The 10865-nt window shown below is 39.0% G+C and overlaps 1 non-coding gene across 1 annotated transcript; it reads left to right on the top strand.

Annotated features, from left to right (window-relative positions):
• The first annotated feature begins 9732 nt into the window (after positions 1-9732).
• On the top strand, positions 9733-9837 carry LOC125616589. Its single transcript, XR_007347329.1, has one exon. It is a non-coding gene; the product is annotated as a U6 spliceosomal RNA (small nuclear RNA).
• Positions 9838-10865: the final 1028 nt, after the last annotated feature.

Here is a 10865-nt window from a genome sequence, read left to right as displayed (position 1 = left end):
GGGGGGGGGGGACAAACAGGAGTTACACCTGGTGACCTGATTCTGGTAATATAGAAAACAGAAAAGGCCATATTAAGGGAATCTATAAAACAGATGTGGGAAATCTATTTTAAATATTTTTCTATTTTGGAAGAACACTAATCTATTGAGAACTTTCTTTTTGAGGTACTATATACATTTTAAAATATGTTAAGTACATTAATAATAATTATGAAACAATTGTTATCTAGAGATTATGCTGAGTCATAAAAACCATCATTGTAACTATCAAATTTCACTTTAATATCTATTAACTTTTAAATTCTATTCTCTTTTACTTCTATTTTAACAATGTCTTCTAAATTTCTGTGAGCAAAAAGAGTGAATAAATAAAAAGAAAAATTTCATATGAAAAAAAATAATAATAGTGAGGTATGCCACTCCTAAATCATATTTTTTTGTAACTGTAATCTTAAGGATAGGAAACAATGTTTCCTATATTTGATAATACAAATATACTCATTTTTAAGTTTCTCCTCATCTTTCCATGTATTTATATTTTGAAAACAAAAATGGATTCATCTGCTGTTTACTGTTTTCCACTTAATGTAGACATGAGCATTCATGTCAATTAATAAAAATCATCTGATAAAGCCTACCAAGAACTTTGCTGCTGCAGTCACACAAAATTATGTTTATTGATTTGCAGAGGGATAAAGTTTAGGTAAAATTTTAAATGAAACCATGCTTTGAAAGACTGAAAGCAAAGCAGAGTTGTATGTAATATTAAGTTAATACCAACTCTGGTCTAAGTAGACTGGGAATCCCTTCTGAATGGTAAAGTTGAGATAAATGTAAAATGTGTCTGAAACCAAACCTGGGTTGGAAATAAGGACTGCTTTTTCTGGAAGTGGCCCATAAAAGGGAATACCACTCAGCTATAAAAAGGAATGAACTATAAATACATGGAGCAACATGAATGAATCTCAATTATGCTGAATGAAAGAATCTAGGATCTCTCCCTCACTGCCCCTCCCCCTCCAAAGAACATATTGTATGTTTCCGTTTATGTAAAATTAGAACATGCAAAATAATTATTGGTGACAGAAAGCCAATAAGTGGTTACTTGGGGATGCAAGGTGAGAACAAAAAGGTGGGAGGGGGAGGTACTAGGAGTACCAGGAAACTTGGGATGATTAATATGTTCATTATCTTGATTGTGGTGATGATTTTGAAGCCAGAATTAAAAGAAACAGGTAGTCAGCCTACATTGATAAATCTGGCCAGATTGTAGAAAACAGACTAAACCGGTTTGCGTCCAAAGGTTGGAAATTGTGCCCTTGGGAGATTGGCCTATACTGCCCATCCTAAAAGAATTGTTAATGAAGCAACTTCTGAGCAGACTGGAGTTGGAACTGCTAATTAATTCTCCCTAGGCCCCCTTTCCTACCCAGACCACTCCTCCCTGACCCCTCTACCTTTTGGCCATCCCATGCAGTATCTCCTGGGCCTAGTCATAGATATGCAGGAAGGAGAGAGATAAGGGGGGAAGAAAACAGGAGAACAAAGGAAACCTAGGACAGATAAAAAGGCAAAACACCCTCACTTCTAGGGATACCAGCTATGGTCCCCTTCTCCCTCCCAGGAGAAGTGACCCTTTTTAAAATAAACCCTTTTTAAATAAACCCTGCTTTATATGCTTGCCTGTCAGTGCTTCTCTAATGTTATACTTCAATATGTGAGGAAGCAGGACTCATCACCAGTAACAGATGGTATCAATTTTACAGGTGTATATGTATTTTAAAACTTACCGAAGTACCAAATTGTGTACTTTAAGTATTATAGTTTATATTAACTATATTTCAAAAAAGCAGTTCAAAAAATTTTAAAAGTGATTCATATGTGCTGGGAGCCATTAGCCAAGTAGGTATGACAATTTCCTTGCCAGCGTACCCCATGTTGCTGACATTTTGCAGTGACATTGAATGTAGTTGACCTTGCTCAAGGACCAGGGCGGATTAGGGTGTTCCTGGTTTAACATAATCGGGTTTAGGGCGTTCCCAGTTTAGGTTCCAGGTTTAAGGTTTAAGATTATTCCTGCTGGGAATAGGGCGTATCCTGCTGCCTGAGTTCCCCTTGAGTTCTCACGGGATTCAGACAGTATATTTTGGGAGACAGATGCCCAGTGGAGGTGAATTTGGGAGAGAATGTGGATTTGGGCAGAGAATGTGGATTTGGGCAGAGAACGTGGATTTCCCCAGAACGTGACTGTAGACGGCTGGTGTGAGTTCGGGAATAAAGAGTTGCTGTTTGAATCTACAAGCTGTGTTGGCTCGTGATTTTGTGCCCAGCCAGACTGCGGCATTTGTGCCCAGCCAGACTGCGGCACATATGAGTTGATGCTGATGGGATTTCAAACAAGTTATTTTTGCTGATACATGATTTTAAAGAACATGATTTCTCAACACTATAACCTTGATGTTATAATTATAACCAAAGCAGGTTTTTTTAACAGTTTTCTCAATAAATAAAGTATCATTTTTAATGCAAAGATACTGCATTGTTTGTCTCTACTATAATTTAACATACTTTAATGTTGGATAGTTTTTTGTTTGTATTTTTTAACAGATTTTATTTTGCCATCAGATGTAATTCTGTCATGGATATTCTGTAACTAAATCTTTGACTATTGTTCATTATTTCTTCAAAATAGAATCCTGGCATTGCAATGCATAAGTCATAGCCTACAACATGTGTGTTAAATATGTTCAATTTTAAGGGACCTGAAAAAAGTGCTATTTAATGTCACTCATTTTATTGACAAGGAGTTTTAGTGTCATACCCTAGAATCAGAATGATTGAGCTTAGACTAGAATCCAGACCTCCCATTGCTTTCCTCCTCTTTTTCAGTATGCAGTCAGGTCTTGGAGTTAGTGCATGTATTAGTTTGCTACAACGGTCATAACAAAATACCACAGAATAAGCCAGGCTTTATGGTACATATCTGTGATCCTAGCTACTTCAGGCAGCTGAGGCAGGAGGATCCCAAGTTTGAGGCCATCCTGGGCAATTTACGAAGACTGTATCAAAAGAAAGGGCTGGTGATACAGCTCAGTGGTAGAAGGCCCCTGGGTTCAGTTCTCAGTACTGAATAAAATAAAATAAATTTTAAGAAGGGGCCAGGGATGTTGCTCAGTGGCAGAGTCCTCTGGGTTCAGTCCCCAGTATTGCAAAGGAAAACAAAAACAACAAAATGGACCAGGTTGCTTAAACAGCTAAAGTTTATTTTCTCTCAGTTCTGGAAGTCCAATATCAAGCATGGTTGGCAGCAAGTGAACTTTCATTATTTCTTCTCATAAGGACACCAATTTTATAAAATCAGAATCCCATTTAACCCTAATTACTTCTATAAAAGTTCTCTGTCCAAATAGAATCACATTGGGGTTAGGGATTCAGCATACAGATTTTGTGGGAAATAGAAGCATTCAGACCATAGCAGTGTGGGAAGCCAACTTCCACACAAGCAGCCTTTGTTTGAAGACAGATGAACAAAAATTGTTGATTTGCATCTTCAAAATGTAGATTCTTGCCATTATAAATTGCTGGGTCACAGAGTTAAACACCTAGGAGGATAATTTTACAGCAAAGCAGGGATCTGTAGTTTAGTGAACCAAAAATTTGGAAGTAATGTGAGGAAAGGGTCATCCTCAGAATAAATAATAATTAGTAAACAAGGAAATTATCCTATAAGATAGTTTATGTATGTTTCTAAGTCTTCTAAGAGATCAGACAATATGGTTAGAACTTGTGTGGAACTAAAAACTGGAATTTATCAATCCTACCTCACTGGAACATCAGGGTGGGGGCCATGGGAAGCAAAAAGTCTATCAAAGTGATGACAAGGAAAAGTGTGATATATTCATTCAGGGAATGCCATACAGTAATAACAATACCACAGAATGCTTACATTTTGATGCCGTGCTTTGAAAATTTATAAAACAAGTTTATACATATGTAGTGAAAATGTAAAATCGTACACAGAAATAACACCAAATAATTTCTAGTGATGAAGGGAGAAAAAATGGGATTGGGGGATTGGTGTGGAATATTTAGGGGGCTACAGATGTTTCTGCAATGTTTTATCCCTCCAGCTAGGTTATGGGTACAAAGGTGTTTATATGACTCTAACAAAAAAAATTATATATATATATATATATATATATATATATATATATATAGAGAGANAAAAAAAATTATATATATATATATATATATATATATATATATATATAGAGAGAGAGAGAGAGAGAGAGAGAGAGAGAGAGAGATGCAGTAAGTTGTGTGAAATCTAGGCAAAGTAATGGTATCTCCCTTGACTATACAGTTACTGATTTACTATAATCTTATAGTGAGGAAAAGTGTATTGAGTAATCTTAACTCCATAATTAACCTCTTAAAATCATTTAACCCCATTTGACCTGATTTCATTATCAACATATCACATTTAGTAATGTGAGTTCTCTCACATGGATTTTGCTACATAAGACAATGGGTCAAAGGGCTGACTTAGGAAATCAGATCCTCTTAGCAGTCACTAAGGCAATTCATGCATTCTCAACTGAGCTATAGAAAATTACTGGTTCTTGGAGGCAAAACAAAAATCGTATAAAGTTGACATACATATAATATCCAGTATACCTATGGCATTAAAAATTCAGGTGGGCATTGGGGGGAAAAAGTCTAAATAACCTCTTTCAGTGTTGAGAAACTCACAATCTGTTTGTGAGTCAACTTACACTCCTGTGTTATGGTTAACTGGGCTCCTGGATCATTTATTCAAGCATTCCTTCACTAGATTTTATTAAATCTCAACGCTTTACTTTAAATACGGTATCTGTCCTCAAAAGTCTCAAAATCAAAATAAACACTTCCTAAAAGGAAAAAACAAACAAACAAAAAACCCCAAAACCTGAAAACTTAGTGAAGATATAGCCCTTGCTTAATACAAGGGAATATGGCTAAAGTCAATTGATTTGAGCTTGGAGATTGTAGTGATTGCTGTAATCCACCCCTCCATTCCCCTTCAGGAATGAAGACCTTATTCCTCAATGCCAGGTGTATTTCCAGAAGACATCTCTTAGCTGTCATTCATTTGGGGACATTCCTCATCCAAGGTCATGTTTCCTTCAGGGAGACCTGGCATTCACTGACTCTTCAGCCTCGGGAATGGGGTATAAGTTCTAGCCTTGCCCCAACTTGGAATAGTTCCAAGGATGTTCCCCACCCCAGAACAATTTATGGGTTTGGCTGAGGAAGGTTGGTACTGCATCTTGACTCAATTTGCCATCTGCTCAATCCTGCGACCTTCTCTTTCCACTGGTTCTAAGACGACTTCCCAATACACGTCTTCAGGCTGATTTGTCTCAAAGTCAGCTTCCCAGATGACCAACCTGTAATAGGGATGAGAATGAGGTATCTACAAAGTATTTGATATCATTAAGGAGAGAGATTATTTCTGCATAGTTATAGTGGAACACTAGGTGTAGTATGTTTTTAGGTTAAGTTTTAAAGAATGAGTTAGGATATTGCTAAGTAGAGAGACTCATGAGGATGGAGAGGAATTTGTAGGCATGAGGGCCAGCAAAGTGGAGGACTGGGGATATGATAGAACATGGTATATTCTCACTCTCTCTGCTTCTTGGTGGCCGTATCCCCAACTGCTTTCCGCCACTACACCCTTCCACCATTATCTTCTGTCACCTCAGGCCCAGAGCAATGGAGTTGGCTGTCTATGGACTAAGACCTCTGAAACCACATTTTGACTGTTAATCAGGACTAGATCTTCTAAGAATGTGCAAGTTGGGCTGGAGTTATAGCTCAGTGGTAGAGTGCTTGCCTAGCACATGTGAGGCACTGGGTTCGATCCTCTGCACCACATAAAAATGAAATAAAGATATCGTGTCTACCACCTACAACTAAAAAATAATATTAATTATTCATTATTCAGTATTCATATTCATTAATCCCACAGAATCCTCACACCAAGGCTCTGGGGGAGTTTTCCTTTTACAGATGAAGAAATGGAAGTTCAAAGAAATTAAGTCCAAGTTTAAACAGTAAGAATTTAAAAAACCTCCTTGTAGGACCGTTGACTAGGTGTTCTCCATAGGTACTCTTGCAAACCTCCAGGAACACTGGTTGAGTCTGAGTAAAAGCTCCCCTCTCCCACCAGAAATATGCCACTCCTCATTCTCACTAGAAAATGAAGGCTTTTCTCTTTGGAGTTGACCCTTGGCACAGTGGAGGGCTGGAGGGAGGTGATGTTCTGAAGCTAAGGAGGGACTAAGGACCTTCATACTAAATGAAAACCCCAGTGCCCTTCCCCTATTTGGCTACCAGAAGGATGACAGATGCCCATCAAGACAGGACTCTGGAGCTTTTGCCTATGGGGAAACTGCCCTATCCTAGGAAAGAGACTGACAGATGTTTGGGAATCCTCCACCCCTCAAACTGGGCATCTGCTCTATTTTGTTCTTGACAGTGAAGCCCACAATGTAGGGAATCCCTTCTACACACAAGCGCATCATTCCTGATCATAAACTACCATGGATATCCACTACACATTTGAGAAAAAGTCCCTAAAGACACCATTGGGAGGGCAGATAGAGGGCTTTTTAGAATGAGAAGTCTCAACATTTTTATCACCATTGCACTTTTATTAGAAAGCTACTAGAAGATGGGCTTCTCTGAAGTTAGAGATTAAATCAAGAGGAAGGCTGCTAAGAAAGAAGGAATCCAACACAAAAGAAAGGGGAAGAGAATTCCCAAATGTGGATGTATTAACAGGGTTAGAAAGCAACTAAGGCAGGTAGAAGCAGGAATTCCAAGGATTCTAGGAAGGCTGTCTCCTACAAAACCAAGAAACCAGTTGACTCACACACATTGAGAGGGGTTTATTCTTCTTTTTGTTTGTTTGTTTGTTTTAGTTGTCAATGGACCTTTATTTTACTTATTGATACTGGTGCTGAGAATCAAACCCAGTGCCTCACACATGGTAGGCAAGTACTCTGCAACTGAGCTACAACCCCAGCCTGAGAGAGGTTTATACTTCTTTTGGAGCGCTTGAAATGAATTAGTGATAAATATATAGAAAAACAGTAGGTAAAAAAATGCAGTTATTGAATGCTAGAGAAAAAGAAACTTGTACAAGAGAAGGAAAGTAACCAAAGTATATTACATGGCTCAGCTGTGAATAATATATACTTAGAGAATATCATACATATGGAAATACTGTGATGTCATTTTTTTTTTTCAGGGAATGAGGGTAGATGATGTGCCTGTGTGTAAGAAACCTGAGTTCCCATCTTTCATGGGAGTGAAAGCACAATAACTAAAGCTGAAAATTATACATAGTTATATAAGCATGTTATTTAGCCATAGGAGGTAGATATAAGAAACAGCAGCAAGAATAATGAACAGAAATTGTCTATGGACAAGTTTGGGCTGGAAGAATGATATAGGGACTTCCATTTTTTTAAAGAACTGTTTAGCTGTCTAATTTGTGAAAGTGTATTGCTAGACATGAAATTTTTTTTTTGGAGGTGCTGGGGATTGAACCCAGGGCCTTGGGCATGCAAGGCAAGCACTCTACCAACTGAGCTATATCCCCAGCCCTAGACATGAAATTTTAAAAAATTAAATTTAATAAAAAACATGGCACATCTGCATTATGGTGAACATTGGTGTGTAAGTAATGGTAAAGTTCATAAGATTTGGTGAGGGACTGAAGAAGAGAACACTGTTAAGAATGACTCCGGGGGCTGGGATGTGGCTCAAGCGGTAGCACGCTTTCCTGGCATGCGTGTGGCCTGGGTTCGATCCTCAGCACCACATACAAAGATGTTGTGTCCGCCGATAACTAAAAAATAAATATTAAAATTATTAAAAAAAAAAAAAGAATGACTCCGGGTTCTCACTTCCAGTTGGACAGAAGGTGGTACCATACACTGAAATGGGGAATATAGGGAAAGAGCTAAGTTTTATGAGCCAAGATTGGTTTTGCATACATTGATTTTGAGAAATATGAAATATCCAGATGCAGATTCCAAATAGGCAGACAGATACAAGGGTGCAGATCCCAGAGGAGAGATCAGAGTTGGAGGTACCTGTTGGTTTCCTTGCTCCAGAGCTTTTCATGCCTCAATCTTTTGATGCTCTCCATAGTCCTAGCTCCTGGCACTTGTTCTTCCCTGTGCATCCAGTTTATTTTCTTGCTCTTCCTAGTTAATTACTGCTCATTTTACTTATTTCAGGGGAAATGTCATTTTCTCTCAAAAGCTGTGCCTAAACCCTAGATCAGGTCACTTCCTCATGTTATATATTTTCATAGCACCTTTCATCATATTTGTCAGAATTGCGAGTTTACCTTTATTCATGTAATTATTTTCTGTTTCCTGATCATAATTTCCATGAGTACAGGAACTGTGTCTATTTTTGCTCATTCTTATACTATACCCTATACCTATCATAATACCTAGTTCATAATAGGTGCTCAAAACATGGCTAAAAAGACTAATAACTACTTACACATGGAACAAAGACATATCACTAATTGAAGGCATCAGTATTTTGTGGAAGAAAGACTACCATGCTGCCCAGTGATCCTTGAAGCCTAATATCTGAACCTTTGTGTAATCCCTTCCCCTTGAGAATGAGGGACCTGTGACTTCCTTCTAATCAATAGAATATGGCAAAAAGGGATGGAATCACTTCCGTGGTTATGCTCCATATGACTGTAGCCTCCATCTAGCTGGTAGACTATTTTCTCCTTCCCTTGTTGGCTTTGGTGAAATAAGCTTCCATGAGGAAAGGCCCATGTGGCAAGAAACTGGTGGCCTCCTGCCAGTTGCCTTCAAGAAAGCAAGACCCCTCAGGGAGAAATGAAAGACAGAGACTAGGCAAAGATACACATGAGAGAGTTTGTCAGAGCTGATAAAAAACAGGCTTGGGGTTTGGGACTTTTATGGGGCAGGCACAGGGATTAGAGCCGGTGGGGTCCTAATATGGGCAGTTAAGGATGGAATTAGTATGAGGGAGTTAGTATTTCTCAGAAATGTCCTTGGGCAGGAAAGCAAAATTCTTCTTAAAATGGCGGCGGTCACTTAAGATGGCCGTCCAGATGCTAAGCAAGGGCCTTACATATAGTTGCTTTCCTTTTCCTGTATCAACATTGTATGATGGGTATCTAGGAGGAAGAAAACTGTCTCTGGTTTGCAGGTCCATAAATTTGTGAAGAATTGTGCTACAGGAGGTGTAGTTAAACTGCATGTAAAGTGCCTCAGCCATATTTCAGTTTGCTTGCTTGCTTGATTTTTTGGGTGGGTGCGGAGTACCAGGGATTGAACTCAGAGGCACTCAAGTACTGAGCCACATCCCCAGCCCTATTTTGCATTTTATTTAGAGACAGGTTCTCACTGAGTTGCTTAGTGCCTTACCATTGCTGAGGCTGGCTTTGAACTCCAAGCCACTGGGATTACAGACGTGTACCACCGTGCCCACACTTGTTTGATTTTGAGACAGGGACTCCCTAACCTTTTGCCTATATTGCCCAGCCGGCCTCTGCACCACGGCAGTTTGCCTCATCAAAACCATCAAGGATGAATGTCTGCTAGCCACACAGAATCTTTTGTAATCTGATCACACAAGTAATATTCCCTCAATGTTGAGGTATTCTATTGGTTAAAAGCCAGTTACTCGCTCACTTCTGCAGCACATACAATGAAATTGGAACGATACAGAGAAGATTAGCATGGCCCCTATGCAGATGACTCGCAAATTCGTGAGGCATTCCAAATTTTTAAATCACATACTGGGAAAATCACTTGCATAAGACTAAAGCAATTTTGACATTATTTCACTGCTATCATTCTCCCATTTATTAATTTTGTATGAGTTAATTCACACTACTGAAACACATGTGGCAACAGAAAAGACTGTTTTGTTCTTTGAAATACTTTACAGATTACACTATCCCTGGAATCCTAAGTGCCTAATGGCATTTTGGATTGCCTTTAAAGTAACATATTTTTTCCTGCAATCCTCCTAATGCTGTCTCCATATTTCTTTTATTTTTTTCTCTATACAGTAAGGGAAAACCATGTTTGATTTAGTTAGGATTTGTTTTTCAGCTGTACACAGAAACCCAAACTAAAGTGGATTAAACAGGGTAGGTATTAAATTTTCTCACATAAAAGAAATCTAAGCTGGGCACAGTGGGGCACGCATGTAATCCCAGCAGCTTGGGAGGCTGAGGCAGAAGGATCACGAGTTTAAAGCCAGTCTCTGCAAAAGCAAGGCATTAAGCAACTCAGTGAGAACCTGTCTCTTAAAAAAATACAAAATAGGGCTGGGGATGTGGCTCAGTGGTCGAGTGCCCCTGAATTCAACCCCTGGTATCTACCTCCCCTCCCCCGGGGAAAAAAAAGAAAGGAGGGAGAATGGACATTGTGAGGAAATCAGCATTCTCTGCTCCACTGTTATTCAGTGTATTCAATTTGAACTGAACATTTGCAAGATACCAGAAAATGTGTTAAGTGTTGGGGAATTCAAAAATATGTAAAGGGCCTGGGGTTGTGGCTCAGTGGCAGAGAGCTTGCCTAGCATGTGTGAAGTACTGTGTTAGATCCCCAGCACTACATAAAAAATAAAATAAGGGCTGGGGATGTGGCTCAAGCGGTAGCGCGATCGTCTGGCATGCGTGTGGCCCAGGTTCGATCCTCAGCACCACATTTAAAAAAAAAACAAAGATGTTGTGTCTGTCCAAAGATGGACAGAGTGGCACATGTCTGTAGTCCCAGTTACTTGGGTGGCTGAGGCAATGAGACAAA

Source organism: Marmota marmota, unplaced genomic scaffold (genome assembly GCF_001458135.2).
Source record: "Marmota marmota marmota unplaced genomic scaffold, marMar, whole genome shotgun sequence".
In the NCBI taxonomy this organism is placed as follows: Eukaryota; Metazoa; Chordata; class Mammalia; order Rodentia; family Sciuridae; genus Marmota; species Marmota marmota.
The sequence above is the reverse complement of the archived record's forward strand: the minus strand, read 5'-3'. Positions and strand labels throughout refer to the sequence as shown.